This window comes from Pteropus medius, unplaced genomic scaffold (genome assembly GCF_902729225.1).
Source record: "Pteropus medius unplaced genomic scaffold, Ma_sr-lr_union100, whole genome shotgun sequence".
NCBI lineage: Eukaryota > Metazoa > Chordata > Mammalia > Chiroptera > Pteropodidae > Pteropus > Pteropus medius.
In genome coordinates, this window is record NW_024346667.1 from 667,189 (window position 1) to 685,352 (window position 18,164).

The 18,164-nt window shown below is 34.5% G+C and overlaps 1 protein-coding gene and 1 pseudogene across 11 annotated transcripts in view; both read right to left on the minus strand.

The window, feature by feature from the left end:
• ELF2 (E74 like ETS transcription factor 2) overlaps window positions 1-18,164 on the minus strand; it is a 79,733-nt gene that overhangs the window by 21,758 nt on the left and 39,811 nt on the right. For 4 of the 11 annotated variants that reach the window (XM_039875802.1, XM_039875801.1, XM_039875799.1 and 1 more), the window contains one exon: window positions 17,483-17,585. The exons of the other annotated variants lie outside the window; for them this stretch is intronic. The gene's annotated coding sequence lies outside the window, so the exon portion shown is untranslated. The remainder of the gene's footprint in view (window positions 1-17,482; window positions 17,586-18,164) is intronic. 11 annotated transcript variants of the gene reach the window in all.
• LOC120613578 (uncharacterized) lies at window positions 5,207-5,325 on the minus strand (annotated as a pseudogene).

The following is an 18,164-nucleotide window of genomic DNA, read 5'->3' on the forward strand; positions in this document are numbered from 1 at the left end:
CCCTAAGTGCTCAATAAGTGTTTGCTGAATAAACAAAGATTTGGCAGTTAAAATTTAAAATAACAAGGTATAACTTTTATGATCTGAATTGAATGAACTGTGCTGATAATCTAGAGGAAAAATTATTCTTCCGCTAGTAATATTATGCAATATTATTAAATGTTTGCCCAACATGTCAGTGCAACTTCAGAATTTACATAGCCCATAACTATTTTTTGTCATTTCTTCTAAATACTTATTCCCTTGGTCCTTTCCCTTAGACCTACCGCCATGAACCCCACTCTTCCAAAACAGAACCTGAGGCCATTTCCAAAGTGCCACTCCCCTTAAATCGAATAAGGATCTCTTTCTTGCATTAGGTAAACTTGCCACCTATTAGACAAAAGGAACTATATGATTGGTAGCTTTTATTTTTTATTTCTAGTCAATTTAAAATAAGGATCATCCACTGATGGGCAGCATCTTAAACTGAGACAGTTTTCAGGTCAGCCATGATAAGGAACACTAAGAAGTAATTGCTGGCTTTAGGCAGATCATTCAAATTACAACAAATCTGAATTTCCACTCCTACTAGTCAGTAGTTTTTCAAGTATTGTATTTAGAAGACAGTAATAGACGTGAAAGGTTTTTTTCTGGAGGTGACACGTAAATTTGGCTCAAGAAGGAAGCCTGATGCATAACTTTTACTTTACTATCTGTATCTTGAGATATATCTTAAGTGAATAGTTGTGTGCATGTGTGTATTTTACTCTCTGTACATCTTAATTTTATATATCCGTGTCAGCCTTATATTTTTAAGTTCCAAGAGAACAGAAGCTGTATCTATTCCTGCATAATACTTCAGTTATTATATACACACATATATAAAATATATGCATGTCCATAACAGAAATTAATGCAGAAAGACTAGAAAATATTCCTATATATTTAAAGCTCTTATAAAAACACAATTTCCCATACATTAATGAAATTCTGCCATGCTATTATAAATGGAATTATACCTTGCTAATTAGGCTTTCAAAAGCTACCAATACTTTTTAGAGACCAATAATACTATACCAGGAATAGAGACAAAGGATAGTATGCTGCTGGAAATATAAACTGGGACAAACTTTCAGGAAAGCAGTGTGGCATGATATATCAAGAGTCTGAAAAAGGTTCATATATTCTGACCCAGGAATTTCATTTCTGAGGCATGACCTGAGGAAAAAAGGCATTCAATGGACTGTTCTATTAAAAACGTGTTTGAAGAATTTTTAACATGGTAAAATGTTAAAAATATAAATGTGGCAGGATTTAAATCTATATGTACTTCTTCCATACGATATGACTCAAACCATGTAATATATGAGAATATATGTATATACATGTATGTGTGTATATACACACGTCACACACACATCTGCATTTCTCGTCTTCAAGATTAAGCAGGTATTAATAAGCAGAATAAGAAGAGTAAGAAGAATAGGTAGACTAACATGGTAGGCACTACAGATCAAATTCGTATTCTGCTAATAACATTACAGAAAGACATCCCCTATGTGTCCTAGCAGGAAAAAATAAGGTAAACAGTAGATAACTCTTTTGAAATAAAAGCCACTATGCGAGAAGCTTTACCTTCACTTTTTCCACTTATTCCTCTTTACCTTCCTATGGAATAGATTGTGCTCATTTTATAGATGAGAAATCTAAGGTTCCCTGACTGAGGCCATGGAGTCAATGGGAGGCAGGGCCAGGAACTGATCCCAAGCACCTCCGACTCTCAAACACTCCCCAGCCACCAAAGTAACAAGGCCCGTTTATCTGTTGTGACGCATTTAGTACCTATGGATTTTCTTGTCTGAAAATTCTTTATATTTCTCCCTTCAAGAGGTGGAGCCTAATTCCCCTCTCCGTTTGAGTGCGGGGCTGGACTTAATGGCTCACTTCTAACAAACAGAATAAAGCTGAAGTGATGGTGTGTGACTTCAGAAACTCTCTGCTTGATTTCTTCCTTTAGTGTCACCCTCTCATAGAAAGCCAACTCCCATGTCATGTGTATACTCAAGTAACTCTGTGGAGAGGCCCATTAGGCAAGGAACAATGGCATCCTGCCAACAGTCATGTGAAGAGCTATCTAGGAGACAGAATCTCCAGCTCTCATCAAGCCTTCAGATGACTACAGCTTCCTGAAAGATCCTGAGCTAGAACAATGCAGGTAAGGCACTCCCCAGTCCTTAACCTCAAAAACTGTGTAATATAATACACGTTTGTTGTTTCGAGCTCCTAAATTTGGAGTAATTTGTTAATTAGCAAAAGAGAATTAATGCAGAAGGAAGGAACAGTTTAAACTCCCAACTTGTCACATTCACAGCTTCAATAAAGAAAGAAAAGAGTGAAGTTTGTAAATGACCTCTAATTTTCAACTACAGAGTCCTGAGCAGTTCTTTCCATTTCTTAATTCTTTATAGTCTGGGCATCGACTCTTTCTTCCTCCAACCTTCCCATTGTAAAAACAGACTTCACAATATAATCAATATCATTAAAGTCTAATATAACCAAAAATAATTAGATACCCTTGCTATTGGAATGATTTTATGGTTCTATAGCAACCAAGGTGGAAAAAATTATTGGGAGATATATAAATATACAATTGTTTCCAATACCGTATAGAATTTCAATGTTTTTATTTTTAGCTTGCCCTGGTGACTTCATTTGTGTTTCCCCTTTATCTAGTACACAGAATCTCAAAATACTATGGTTAGAAAGGAGCCTAAAGACATCACTTATAGGTTTTCAAATAAAAAGTAACTTGAACACCATGATCTCTTTTCGTTTCTACCATGAATGGGATATATTACACTTTAAAAACCAAACATAGAGTTGTGTGTTCTATCAGATACTAGTACAAACAAAGGGCAAAACAGGCTTTAAAGTTTTAAAAAAATTATAGGCAGGAATCAAAGGGAGGAGACATTCTATCCATTAATGTTATCTTTCTCTAACTTGGGAAAAGGATGCCAATTTCCTATTTTAGTAATAACGGCTCTTTACCTACCAGTGGTAGAGTTATTTGAGAACCACCGATTTAGTCCAATGCCCTCATTTTACACATCAGGAAACAGAGGCCCCACAAAGTTAAATAATTTGGCCAAAGTCACACAGTATCGATGATTTCAACGTCAAAAACTCCACAAAGCAATTTTCATCTATAAAACTTGGAAGTTATAAAATGGATGAAAAGGTAAATCCATTTTACTATTGTTTATTAATTTTAAGTTGCAAAATGGTTGATGCTTTGCTTTTTAATGTCAAAAGCTAAAGCAACGTTAAATGTCTATAAGCAATTAAGAAAAAAAATGTAAAAGAGATTTGAGCAGTGAATGGTGGGAGAACAGTAAGAGGAGGCCAAACAGTCTAAGCTTGTCTGATACAACCGAACTAACAATGAAATTCAAAGGTGTGGTGTGTTGGGCATGTTTAGGAGAAAAAAAAGGATGAAGAAAACCAAGCTATAAGAAAAATATGTCTATCAAGGACAAGCTGAAATCAAGATACACAATAGATATAGGAATGTAGTCTATAGATTTACAAAGGAAAAAAATTATTTCATGTTTTATACTACTGTTTAACTCTCTATTTGCAGTTTTTATACTTCTATTTTATTTAATAGTAAGGTTTTATAAAATATTATTAAATAGAATATTGCTAAAATGAAGATAGTCACATATTCATTCATTTATTCAACAAATAATTACCCAGCACTTATTTTGAGCAAGTTTCTGTTATAGGCGCCTATTTCTGCACCTAACAGTACTAAATAATGTGACAAAAGAAAAAAATTAAGCCTTTCCAATTCACACAGAACCCCCGCTAAGAGTGAAATTCTTAGAGACAGTATGATATACAAAACTGCTTATAAATGAAGCTAGAGAATAGTGGGCATATGCTACATTTTGGACTCTGTTCAGGAAAGTTAAATTATTTATATGTATAAAAGTGTACATAAGACATGGATTTTTAATAGGGGGTAGAAAAAGGTAAAATTTTGTTAGAGAACTATAGATTTTTCTAAGAAGGGCCATGGCTATTTTAAGACTGTCAGAGAGATCAATGACTCCCCAAAGTTGTTTTATAGATCGCGAAAACCCTATGATGAGTAGGGATCCAGTACGTATGGTTTTTAAGACCGATGATTTGGTTTATGTTCATGTTTTCTGCATTTTACTTAAGTTATCCCTGGGCCAGACTATCCTTGAGCTTACTGATTCTTCACTTAATGGTTTATATACACTAGGCAGAACACTGCTTCTAAATCCTAGCAGCCACTCCTAGAAGACTGTCTTCCAGGCTAGAAGTTTGATTCAGCTGTGTTCCTAGTTTAGAAAATCAGCTCATACAATTTTTGAGAGGGATTTAAAACATACATGAAATTCCAAATAATAATGTAACAAATAGTTACATTCTCACTACATAGAACCAACAACTGTTATCATTTTGTTATTTATGAAGGTTTTTTAACCTAAAAAATAGCATATTACAGGTGAAGACAACATCTTTGACTACTACCTCCAGTCCTCATTCCTGCATTTCATCTCTCCAAAGAAACCACTAACATGAGTTTTGTGTATATTCTTCCAGTCTATTTCTTACACTTTTGTTTTTGTGTGTATATATATTTATGCTTGTGTATGTATGTATGTGTGTGTGTGTATTCCCAGAATGACACATAGCATTATTTTCCATGCTTTGGGTACATAAATGACGTTATACTGTATGTGCCAGTCTAAATTTACTTTTTTCATTCAAGATTTACATTCTATCCGTATTGGTATAAGTAAATAGAACTATGCTTTTTAGATGCTATGAAGTATTCCAGTACATGAATTTACCCCATTTTATTCATCTAATTATCTACTAGTAGGAAAATAACATTTCTTCCATTTTTCACTTTCGTAATCGGTGCTGCAAAAAGTTCTTATCTATGTTTTCCTAAGCATTCATGTTAGAGTCTCTCCGCAGTATGTACCTACAAATAGAGTTTTTAGGTCACAGAATAAGTGCATTTTTTATTTTACGTTACTTTCCAAAATAGCTGTATAAGTCTAAAATCCCACCAGTGATATGTTCCCATTTTTTCTCACATTCTTTTCAATAAAAGATTGATCAGGCTTTTAAAATTTTGCCATCTGTTCGATGACAAGAAATTTATTTATTTATTTTTTTATGCCTACAGTACCTGGTCTTCCTAGGTGGTCTCCCATTCAAGTACTAACCAGGCCAGACTGTGCTTAGCTTCCGAGATCAGACGGGATCGGGCTTGTGCAGGGTGGCATGGACGTAGACAAGAAATTTTTCACTGTTGTATTAACTTGCATATACTTGATAAGTACTGAGGATAAACATTTTTTCATATACTTATTGGCCATTAACATTTCCCCTATGAATTGCCTATCCGTATCTTTTGTCGTCTTTCTATGACACCTTTTGTCTTACTGGTCTACAGAATGTTAACATGTTCTAGATAATAATTCAGATATGTGTTGCAAATATTATCTGCCAGCCTGCTGTCTAACTTAATTTGGTTGGTCTATGGTATCCTTTGTCCTACAAAAATTTTTAATTTTCATGTAGTCAAAATACACGTTTTCCCTTACAGTGTTGTTAAACAGTCGTTGGAATAAAAAGCAAATAAGTTAGACATATTTAGAAATTCATTACAATAAAAATACAACACATCAAACTATGTGTGATACAGCTAAAATGGTACTTAGAGGTCAGGAAATGAAAAAGTTTAAAAATAAACTGGCAAAGCACATTCAATTCACGAAGATGGAAAAATTAACGGAACAAACACAAAGAAACAAGAAGGAAGGAAATAATAAAGAACAGGGAAAATGAAATAGAGAACTATAATTTAAAAAAATAGAGAAGACTGACAAAACCAAAAGATGATTTTGAAAAAAATTAATAAAATGGATAGACCTTGGCGGGAGTTATCAAGAAAAGAAGGTGCAAATATGATATGCCAACAAAAGGGGAGTGACAACTACAGATACAATAGCTATAAAAAATAACAAATCAGTATTATAAAACAACTATATGCTAAAAAAAAGTTGAAATCTGGATGGATTATATAAACTGTACAAATTTATAGAAAAAATCAAATAGAACAGTACATAGTAAAGAAATTAAAATGTAGTTCAAAACCTTCTCTCCACAAAATAAAATCTCTTCTGTGTCCCTTCAGGCAAATTCTAGTATATTTTAAAATGAATTCTTATCTTATAGAAATTGTTGCAGAAAACAGAAGAGAATGCAAATGAAAGCAACCTGGATTATTTATGAGCCTAGTGTAATCTTCACTCCAAAACCAGAAAAGAATACAAGAAAAGTATAGCTCCATATTACTTATGAAACGTCCTTAAACTTAAAGCAAATCAAAGGAAAATGATGAGCGATGTGTATTCTCAAATGCAAGGAGAGTTCAATGTCTGAGAAACTGTCAACTGACCGCATTAATAGATTAAAGGAGAAAAACCATGACTTATCAAAGAATGCCAAAAAGCATCTGATAGGACTCCATACTTATATGTATAACTAACATGAAAACAAAGCCAAAGGAATAAATGGGAATTCCTTACCTTGGTATATATTATATACTAAAATCTACAAGAAATATTAAACTCCAGGTTGAACCTTCAGATACACTCCCTTCAAGATAAAGAACAAAAGAGGGACGCCAATCGGTGTCACTGCTCTACCACGATGTTCCTGTCCACGTCATAAGAAATGTGAAAGAAATATGACTAGAAAGAAGAGAGGAGAGCTTAGTTGTCCAGCCGAGGTCCTCCTAGACCAGTAAGCTCCCAGCTGATCCACAGATGGGGGAGTAAGCCCAGCTCATCTCAGTACAACCATACAGCTAACCCACAGGCTCAGGAGAAACAATAACCGGCTCTTGTTTCGAGCCACAAAATTGGGGATGGTCTGTTACACAGCAATAGCTGATAGAGGAAAGGAGTGATGGATGGGTCTCTATTACTGGGCAAGTAAAAATGTAAAATGTGATGGATGTCTATCATGGAGTACTGTGCAGCAGTTAGAAACAACAGATTAGGTATATGCAAAGCAACATACGTGGATATTAAGAACAGCACTTACTAAAAAAAGGATGAAACAAAGTGAGATACATCGTACCACTTATATAAATTTTAAATATATACAATATACACACTCAATACACTGAAAAAAAATACCCACTAATCAAATTAGATTGGATAATTATGAGGGAGAGAGATGGGATTATTGTTGTATAAACAAAAAAAAAATAAAGGAATAAATTAATTAAAAATAAAGAAAACAGGAGAGTAAGAAATAGGAATCTAATTTTACTTTCCTAATACGATTTATTGAATAGTCCATCCTTCCCCACTAGTTCATTAATCCATGTCTGTTATATACCAGGTATAACTATATGCTTACTCTTTGTTTCTGGCCTCTGTTCTTCCTTACTAAACTATTTGTGGGCCAATAATACATTTTAAATTTTTCTGTAGCTTTAGAATCATTCTTTATAGATAGGAGGAAGACAAGTACTTGACACTTTGTTCTTTTGCAGAACTGCCTAGACTATTTTTGGATCTTTATCCAACAGTTTGTCAAATTCCACCAAAAACAAGTCCTCTTGGGCTTCTGACCAGAACTGTACTGAATTTATAGGTTAATCTAGAAGGAATTAAAGGCTTTGCCATGTCCAGTTTTCCATGTGTGTTTGTGGGCTAAAGATTAAAGGAATCAAATGGTTCAGTTTGTTTATTTCTGCTTAAGTAAGCTATATATCTCTTCATTCATTTTGACGTCAATGAACTCAAATTCTTATTTTCATAAAGATCTTGCATATTATTGTTAGGTTTATTCCTAAATACCTAATTAAGCTTTTTTACTATTATGAATGGGATCTTTTTTATTTTCTGATTATTGCTCTTGTATACAGCAACCCTAATGAATCCTCCAGTTTTAAAATCTATATAGTCACAAGTTTTACGTTAAATTGCATATCACAATTTTGTTTCTTCTCTTCTGATTTTTATACCTTTTATTTTTCTTGGCTTATTTGCATTTGCTAGGAATCCCATTACTAATGCTAGTCAGTGAAGAAGAAAGCTGGTATTCTCTTTCCCCATTAATATATAGGGTTCTTTTTGCTACAGATTTTTAATAAATACCCCTTTATCAAGTCCCAATCCAGACTGTCTTTTCCCTCAGAAGATGATGAATTTTAATGAATGTGTTTTGGATCTACTGAGATGATTATATTGGTTTTCTCCTTTCATCTATTCATGTGGTGAATTACGTTAATAGATTTTCTAGTATTTAGCCTTCCTTGCCTTCCTAGTATGCATTTAATCATGTACTATTTAATCAGTGACTGATTTGATATTCTAATTGTAGCTAAAATCATACATACATTCAGCAATAATTTTTTATACCGGATCATTTTTAAGGTTAAGGTTATACTAGCATCATAAAATGAGTTGGAAAGCTTTCCCTCTTTCAATGTTTTCTGTTGACAGTTTGTGCATGATAGGGATTATGTAGCCCTTTAAATTTAATAAAAGACCTGGGTCTGGATTTTACTTGAATGAGGGGATGCATATGTGAAATTAAAGTATTTAAATGGTTACTGATCTGTTTAGGTTTTCTATTTCTTCTTGAGTTAGTTGTAATTTTTATAAATAGAAAGTTGTCAATCAGTGGTTCAATTCTTTGATGCCATTTTTAATTTTGTGTCTGAGTGATTTTTCAACTTTGACAGAGATGTGTTAAAGTTCCAATGTTTTGTAGACACGTCCACTTCTGTAATTCTGAAAGTTTTTGCTTTAAATGGTATTTCAAGGCTATGTTGTTAGATGCATATAAGTTTATGATGTTTATATTTTCTGGATTGTTCTTTTTAGCAGTTTGAAGGGTCACTCTATGTCCAAATTAAAGATTTTCACTCTAAATTTGATTTTATTACACTGGCTTCCTTTGGTTAGTATTTTTCTGATGAATATATTTTCCATTCTTTTTATTTCATTTTGTTCTGTTAAAAATAGCACAGACTCATATTAAGATCACAATAGGTGATTTTAATATAATTTATGATGTTTTGGATTTATTTCTACTATCTTGATTTATGATTTGTACTTCCATAGTTTTTTTTTTTTCTTTTGTTACCTTTGTTAAATTGGTCAAGTTTAGTTTATTCCCTAATCTACACCTCCTCTCCACCAATTTAGTATTTTGGAAGCTATACCTTTTATTATTTTAGTATGTTCTAGTTGCTAAAAATACATGTCCTTTTCACTTCTCATCTTCTCCAGATCATGATTCACACAGTTCCTATTTTATTCAAGGGCCACCACAACCTGGTTCCACTCTATCTTTCTAGCCTTCTCTCTCTCTCAACCATATGTCTCTACAAAGCCTAATCTCTAATTAAACTTCACTATTTGTCAGTCTCTAAATAAAATACAAAATTCCTGGCATTCTGTTCTAGTTCATGATGTCTTCTGATTCACTCACTCATTCAACAAATACTTTCTTGAAAACCTACTCAGTGTCTGGCTCTGAGCAACACCAGTGAACAGAGACATGGTCTCTGGCTTTATAAAACAATGTGTGGAAATAGTGAACAAATAAACATGGTATAAATAGTGTAAAACTTCATGAATTCATTAATTCATATAAATTAACAGGTAATGGACTCCCACCTTTCACTCTACCTGCAAACAGCAGTCCCTGGGCCCACAGATACCACCAGGTGGCACCAAATCACAGCCGGACCTCAGACTGATTTGATACCTTGGTTTGAACCCTGGGATGCAGTCCACACACACACTTCACACAGGCTGACTTGGGTCATTTTATTAAACTCACAATTAATGCCATATTTTATGCAATTTGAGCTTCTTTTGGAATTTCTTACTATCTTATTATGGGGGTTTATTGCATCATAAGTTTAAAGTGCTGATCAAAAAAAAAAAAGACTGGGAGGCTATGACAAAAATAATAGAACAGTCCTAATTGAGATTGAAGAGTATCAGCTAAAGCCTCACTCTGAGAAAGTGGCATTCAAACTGAGATCTAAAGGATGACTAGGAGTTAGAAGCTGAAAAATGGAAAGCAGTATGTTCCAGAAAGAAAATGACATATGTGAGTGCCCTGTGAAGGTGAAGTATGGATTACTGGAAAAGTGAAAAGATAACAGTGTGTATGTTGGGGAGAGGAGGGTGGCTCAGGTATGATAATTCATCAGAGTATAATACTTAAGAGCTTAGGCTCTGGAGCCCTACTTATTATCTGAGCTTAAATCCTTGCTTCAACACTTAAATAGCTATCTAGCCTTGGAAAAGTTAGCCTAGGGTTTTTGAGAGTATTAAATATGTTAATAGGTAAAGCTCTAAGAACTATTTCCGGCAATAAACTAAAGAATATTTTAAACGTTAAGAGTTTTGGTTTTTGTTGCTATTATTTTTTATTATTATTACTATGGTGACATTGGTTAACGAAATCCAATAAGTTTCAGGTGTACAATTGTGTGTATATATATTGCATTGTGTGTTCACTGCCCATAGTTAGAGTTCTTTCTGTCAGCACATATTTGACCCCTTTTACTCCATCTACCTCCCTTCTCCCCTCCGCTCCCCTCAGGTAACCACTAGTCTACTGTCTATGTCCATGAGTCTCTGTTTGTCCTGTTTGTTGCTATTATTGTTATGACTGTTTCTAGATGGACGAGAAAAGCTAAATTATTCAGTGTCTTGAAGGCCATGTTAAAAATCTTGAATATTATCCTGCATGCAATTAGAACCCACTGAAAGATTTTAGGGAAGGGTACTATGTGAACAATTGATTCCTTGGGGTCGCAGGGAGAAGGGGCAAGAGTTAAACAAGACCAATTGGAAGGCCATGGCCGGCATGCTAGCGCATACCAAAAATAACTACAGATTGGACTAGGCTAGTAGCAGTGAATACGGAAAGGAAACGGTAGATTCAAGACATATTTTGGAGGCGAAACTGACATGATTTGTAATGGACTAGGAGGTAAGGGAGAAGATGCAAATGATGACTTCTCAACCAGAAAAGCCTTTGCTATTGACAAAGGTTCTTTGCCTAACAAACTTTAGTCAGGCTCCTGAACGTTCTCCTATGCCCATCTACTTTTAAAATCCAGTTTTATCAAGAATCTAGCTACGTCTGTTTAGCTAGTCATCAGAATCCTCCACCCTCCATATCTGATCACTCATGACATCTAATTGGGTTCCTCATCCTCCACCACACCTCAGATGATGTCTGATCATCCTGATCTGTCTTCAGTAAGAATTTTCTTAGGTTAGTTTAGCCATAACCCCTCATTACTCCTGACATTTCCTCTTAGTAATTTTCGATCCACAGACGCCCACCCTGCTCCTTGCCTATAAATCTTCACTTACTCATATTGTATTCAGAGTTGAACCCTCTCTCTCTCTCCTCCACTGCAATATTCCATTGCAGTGACCTCTTATCTATCACAATAGTCTCCCCTTGAATAAAGTCTTCCTTACCATGCTTTAACAAGTGTCACTGAATTTTTTTTCCCTAACAATGCCCAATGAAATTTTATTTATCCTCCCAGGGTCAGCTAAAATATGAACTTTCCATCACAATAGCTAATAGCTCTCTTCTTTATGCTCACTGATTTCATTAAACCTTAGGTTATACAGTTTTTTTCTTATGTCTTTTCCCCAATAAAGAGCCAGCTCCCTTACAGTAACAGCCATATCTAATTTCTTGTTCTACCTCACACACAAAAAAGCGCTATGCATACCCCAGGCAGTCTCAGGCAACTCCACAAATGGTCTCAGACCCCAGAGCAACTCCTTATGCATTTTTCCTTCCTTTGGTAAGCACAAGAATTCAGTCTACTTTCTTCTGCTTTCAGCTCTTCTGTCTTTTAGAATTCTCTTTCCTCTAAGACCAACTAATTAACTAGCCTCTCCTCTCATTACCCTCCTCTTTTCCTGCAGCCTCCAAAAACAAGTATATGGGGATTTTGTTATAACGCTTGCTCCTAATTGAAAAACAGAAGGTAACAAAATTAAATACAAGGTTATACGATTTTACCATGGTGGTCTCTAATCTATGGTTCCCGGCTCCTTCTGTGAAATGGTAAACTGAATGCACTGGCTTCTGCCCTTTACTTTCATTCCCAAGGATGAGGTTAAATAAAAGTTCTTCCCTTTCTTATGGAGGCCTCTCTTCTCAAAACATAGGCCTGCAGATGAAGCCTAGATATAATAATTGGTGTCTTCTTGCCTCAAGTAGATAACTGGCACTTCTGAGGGCCTCCTAAATAGGCATGTCATGGTAGCAATAGAATTAAAAACAAATGTGATAATGCCAACTTTGTTTTTTCCAAGTGGCTAAAACTTAATGTTGTAAACCCAAATAGATGCTAACTGTAGACCAATGTCTCTAAAGAGAAAGAAAGGATGTTCATTTAAAAAATTATAGAAATGTTAAAAATAAAAATACTCACCCCCTAATCCCACTGCTCCCCAATTGTAGCCAACCACTCCAACAGGCTGAGCTCTTAGGACTGTCTCCTGATTTTTATGAATAGGAAAAATAAGTCCTCACGTTTTTGATGGTACTATTGCCACACATAAAAAAAGTAAAATGATGAAATTTAGGAATGCTTACTTCTATTTGTCTTTCTCTTTTGCCCCTAAACCCAGAGGCCTTAACTGTCAACTATGCCCTTATGAAGAAATTTAAATGTGGCCCACCACAGTAGCAATAATGCAACCTGGAAGCTTTAGGTGACCATACTCGGCAATTCCATCTTTCCTCAGCTTTCTCCAGCCCTACCTACTTCATACTGTTATTTCCTTGAATGCTTGTTTTTTTTCAACTTAGTTGGTAAGCTTCTTTGAAGCCAGGTACCACATGCCATTCAACTGCAAAATCACTTACTCCTTAGGAGCTATGACAGTACATATATATATATATGTGTGTGTGTATATATATATTTTCATATATATATGAATGACAGTACCTATATAATAGGCACTTTATACATTAAAAATATTGAGTTTACCAGTATCACGTCTGTACTTAATAACTGCCATACAGAGGAGTAGGAGGGAGAATTTATCTGCTGCTCAAATGCTTAAAGAGAAATGATTCATGAGTTTATTATTTTAGATTAATTGTAAATATTAACTCTAAGGACAATTTCAAGAGTTGTTAATTTATGTAGTCTGATTTCTGACAAAGCAATTTTAGAGTAAGGAGAATTTATATGCTTTCCCCACCAAATTCCAAGTACCATGAATGCAGACATTGCCTGTCTTATCTGCTGCTCCAGCCCCATCCCTTAATAGTGCCTGGCATACAGTAGATGCTCAATAAATGTTTACAGATGAATTAATAGTAGTAATGCATTACATCATCTCATATAAACCTGAAAGAACTTTAATCTCTCACCCTCAATAACAATCTTTGTGATGGGATTAACACAGTAAGACACTATAGTATTAACTGGGTTTTCACAATGGCAGCAGCTCTTTTTGGTGCTATCATTCCCAACTAGGTTCTCAAAGTATGATCCTTGGGCCAACAGCATCGCCATGAGCTGGGGACTTAATAAAAATACCAATTCTCGAGTCTCATCCCAGACCCACTGAATCAAATTCTGGAGGTGGGGCCTAGCAATTTGTATTTTAACAACTGCTCCAGATGATTCTGATCTATGCTCAAATTTGAGAACCACTGGCCACAGAAACTGTTGTCATAGAAAGAGAAGGGATCTCAACCCAACAAAGAGATCATAAAATATGAAATAAGCCCTTAAAGAAATACACTAACTGTTCAACGTAAGAATGTTTTAGAATGAATTAACTAAATCGATCAGTTCAGGGACATGAAAAACTACCACTACCTAGTTGGGAGGCTTTTTTTCCTTAGCAGGGATCCTAAAACTGTATTCAGTAACTGACATACTTAAAACGGCTTTCAGGTCCCTACTATGCGTTTGTATTAGAGAAAAGAGAATAGAAGTAGGGCAGGACACGGAGGAGAAAAGGATGAGGAAAAGGTGGGTGACAGCTAAAATAAGAGGATGAGACCCGGGGAAATTGTGTGTTTTTTTTTTTTAGATCCTAACTGAAATTTAGCACTTTTAATTTTAAATAAAGGTACAAATCACAGTAGGTTTGGCAGTATCTGTGACTTCATGATCAATAGAAATCAAACATGTTCATATGACATTATAGTTGCTACGGATATCTCAAAATAAAATTTATGGTCATCACAACTTCGAAAGTACAGCAGGAAATTAGATCTACCACTATATTTCATTATTTAATGCATTATTAAAGAAGTATATGCCTTAATATGCCACAATTAAAAATAGTCTGAAAGTTATATTTCAATATATTTGTTTCCTTGGTAATCCCAGGTATTTTATATATTTCAAAAAACTGTTCTGGGAGAAGGTCCACAGGTTTTACCACATGGCCAAGAGGCCATGACACAAAAAATATTTTTAAAAAAAACATACGAAAGTTAACAGTTAACACCTGTGTTAAAAGCGTTCATAGGATTAGGGAGATAGAAAAAGGTAAAGGGGGCAAAATATATGGTGATGGAAGGAGACTTGACATTGGGTAGTGAACACAATGTAATATATAAATGATGTATTATAGCCTTATATGCCTGAAACCTATATTATTTTATTACCCAATGTCACCCCTAATAAATTTAATTTTTAAACATTTTAAGTTTTCATGACCTCCTCTAAGTGATGAATATGAGAAAACTTGTAGATCCTTTTCCCAGTTTACAAAAGGGCATGGAGGATGCATAAAGGACAATGACCCCTTCTCCTCCTGAAAGAGCACCGCACCAAAGCACCCAGCTTTCAATTCCAAAAAGGCCACCTGTGCAACTACCTCATCTCTACACCTTTTAGCTTAGTATGGTCAACGAGCACACCTACAGCCCAAACCTATAGTGGCAGACAATCTAGTGGAGGGAGAACAGGAGTAGTTATCAGCTGTTAGGCAGCTGTGAATGAGGACCTAAGGAATTCAGATTTTAAAATACGTGATGCTTTGTCTTATTTTACTTTTCATTTACAGTAGTATTTTGGAAACCAATTTTCTATTAAAAAACAAATTTGTATACTTTGTTTAAAACTCTTAAAAGGCTTCCCACTGCCCTGTAGAGAAGGCCCAACAGATAGGAAGCTTACAAAGTCCTCGGCAGTAAGGTTTTTTTTTTACCTCTTCCGCATCACTTTAATCCCCTTCCCTTCTCATAATCCAAATTCTAGCCATACTTAATTCCTTTCTGCAACTCAAATAGGCCATGTTCTTTCTCCTTCCTCCAGACTTTCAACCATGCTATTCTCAGCTTGGCTAATTACTTCAAACCCTTCAAATCTGTTTAAATGTCACTTCCTCAGAAAGGCATTTCCCTGCTGTACACTCTTTTCTAAGCCTTTCATTAATCCTATCATAACATTCATCACCGTATATGATAATAACATGTTTAACTGTTCATCTTTCCACAAAGCTAAAAGCCTGGCGAAGGCAAAGACAGGACAGAGTCTTGGTTACCACAAGGTATTCACTCGGCTCTGAGCCTGACATGCTGCAGGCCCTCAAGTAAGAGCTGGCAGAGGATGGTGAATGCGTGGATCTGCCTCGAGACAGATTTTAAAGCACTCCTATTTGTACATCCGACCACCTTGACCTATCCCTATTCGCCAACATGTGTAACCTTGTGTACTACTCAATTAAAATTCCATATAATTCATATTTCTCCCTCTCCTCAGTCTGAATTAATAAAATTTTATTAGACAAATTGTTATACAGTAAAATTGAAAGGCACCTGCTGTTTAAAAAATAAAACTCTGAATGCAAAGGAATGAATGCCACCAGTTTCCAAAACCAAACATCTTTTAATGGCCTACTTTCTACATATACTTATCTGTTTTTTTATACAAAATAGATTTTTCTTGAAAAGTATACAAATATCATTTAAAATCATTCCTTTTCACTTCTGCTTTATTAATTGACAGGGTAGTTCTTTGCTTTTGGTCACTACTTTCTTCTTCACATAGTTAATAATCTGTAAAACATATATTTGAATGCATGAAAAGTCAGTGGCTATTTTAACGAGCCTTTAAAAAATTCTGTTTTAAAATTTCAGTTTAGAAAGCAGAAGCTTGATTTTTATTTTTAGATCACAAAATCCAATTAAAAAGTGACAATTATGATAAAACTATTGATTTAAGTAAATGTGTTATATTAAATGTGTTATATTAAATGTGTTATTGCCTTTCTATCTTCTATTCTCTCCATAATTTAATGCTTTTTGGTTATTTTGTATACTTTTAAACAATACAGTTAAGTGATTTTTTTTACTTGAATACCCTCTCTTAAAAGACAGTAAATAATTTAGAGATCTGGGGGCATGGGAGAGGATGAAGAGATTAAAGAGGGTCAAATATACGGTGACAGAAGGAGACTAAACTTTGGATGGTGAGCACACAATAGAATATACAGATGATGTATTATAAAACTGAACACCTGTTATCCCAATAAATTTAATTTAAAAAAGAACTGAGATCTTAATCAGTACATAGAAGGACTTCCACAACTGCAAAACACCTCCATTTTTCATAAACCTGGTATTTTAATGTCCAATTCCCACTAAATGGGAATTTCAGGAAGATTCATTAACTGCATGATACCATATTTCATTAATTCTAAGATGTACATTCCTTTTCATCTAAGATGTACATTTTGATATCTCTGAAATCAGGGTATATCTTACAATTGATGGTCTCTCAAAGTTTATAATTGGCAGCACTTTTTTTTTCTTTTAGTGGTCTAAAAATAGTATTTCTTATAATTGATGGCATCTTAGGCTAAATGAAATACAGTTACTAAAACATTAAAACTATTCTCTAATAATTCTTTCTAAATGATCTAAATCACAGCATAATTATAATTCGAACAATTCTAGAATCAAAACTAAATGAACTTAAGATTCACATTTTTTGTTTTTAGAAAATTAGTGACCAGACTAAACTGAAGAAAATAGGTAATTGGAAGAAAATGCTTCTTTTAAAAAGATTTAGGGAAAAGTCTGCATTAGAAGCAGAAATACCAGAAACGAAAATAAAAAGAGGCTTGAAGATGTTCAGTCAGTAGTAGCGTCCAAGGAAGTGAAGGCATGAAATAGCCCTAGAGCTTTATCTATAAAAAGAAACAAATATTAGGAACATGGCAGGGGATAACTCAGATAGCAAACTGTTTAGGAGAGAAAATACTATTGTATTATTCTCCCTCCTTAAGAAGGAGTCACTGTCACCCTTTAAACAAAAATATGGTATAGGTAGTTGAAATCACTGTAATTAAATGTAAAATTGTAAACAGTCTTAATAAAGTAAAAACCAACCTACCAGCATTGTCTTCCTTCTGGCTCAATCTGTTTCACCTTCAGGTAATCCTAGGATAGGGGCTCCTTTTCAGATCCCCAGTTTTTCAGGCCGATCTTCTACCTCCCTGTGGCAACAATATTTTCTAATTAAAAGAGTCCTTTTGTGCCACAGGGAGGATTTCTGATGATATAACAAATACAAAAGTTACAGCTCATCATGAAGCCAACTTAGTCTTCAGATTCTTCAAGAAAGAAATCTGGCTCCTTATCTTATTTTTTAAGAGAGAAATCTGGTTTTGTTTTTTAACTGCATTTTTAAAAACCTAAACTTTCATTTGTTTTTTAAAAAAGCACGGCTTTCTTACTGAATTATATAAAAATTCTTATTATTCATCTATCTTTTCAGCTAATCTCTAAATATAATTTTGTTGATCACAAAAAAAGTTTTCTAAGTTTTCTTGATAATTATTTCCTAAGTCCAACTTTTTACGTTTTAACACCTGGTTAAAAATCAAAGTCCTGTTCCCAATGATCAGAAGAGAGAAGCAGGAAGCTACCAGACCCCTTTCAGCCAATATTTATGAGTAAAGATTATAAGTCTACTTGTATTACATAACACAATGTTAATTGTGTTTAAATGAACATTTTAAAAAGGCCAGCAGGAAGTATAAAGAAGCAGTGGTTATTGTCCTCTTCCTGGTTAA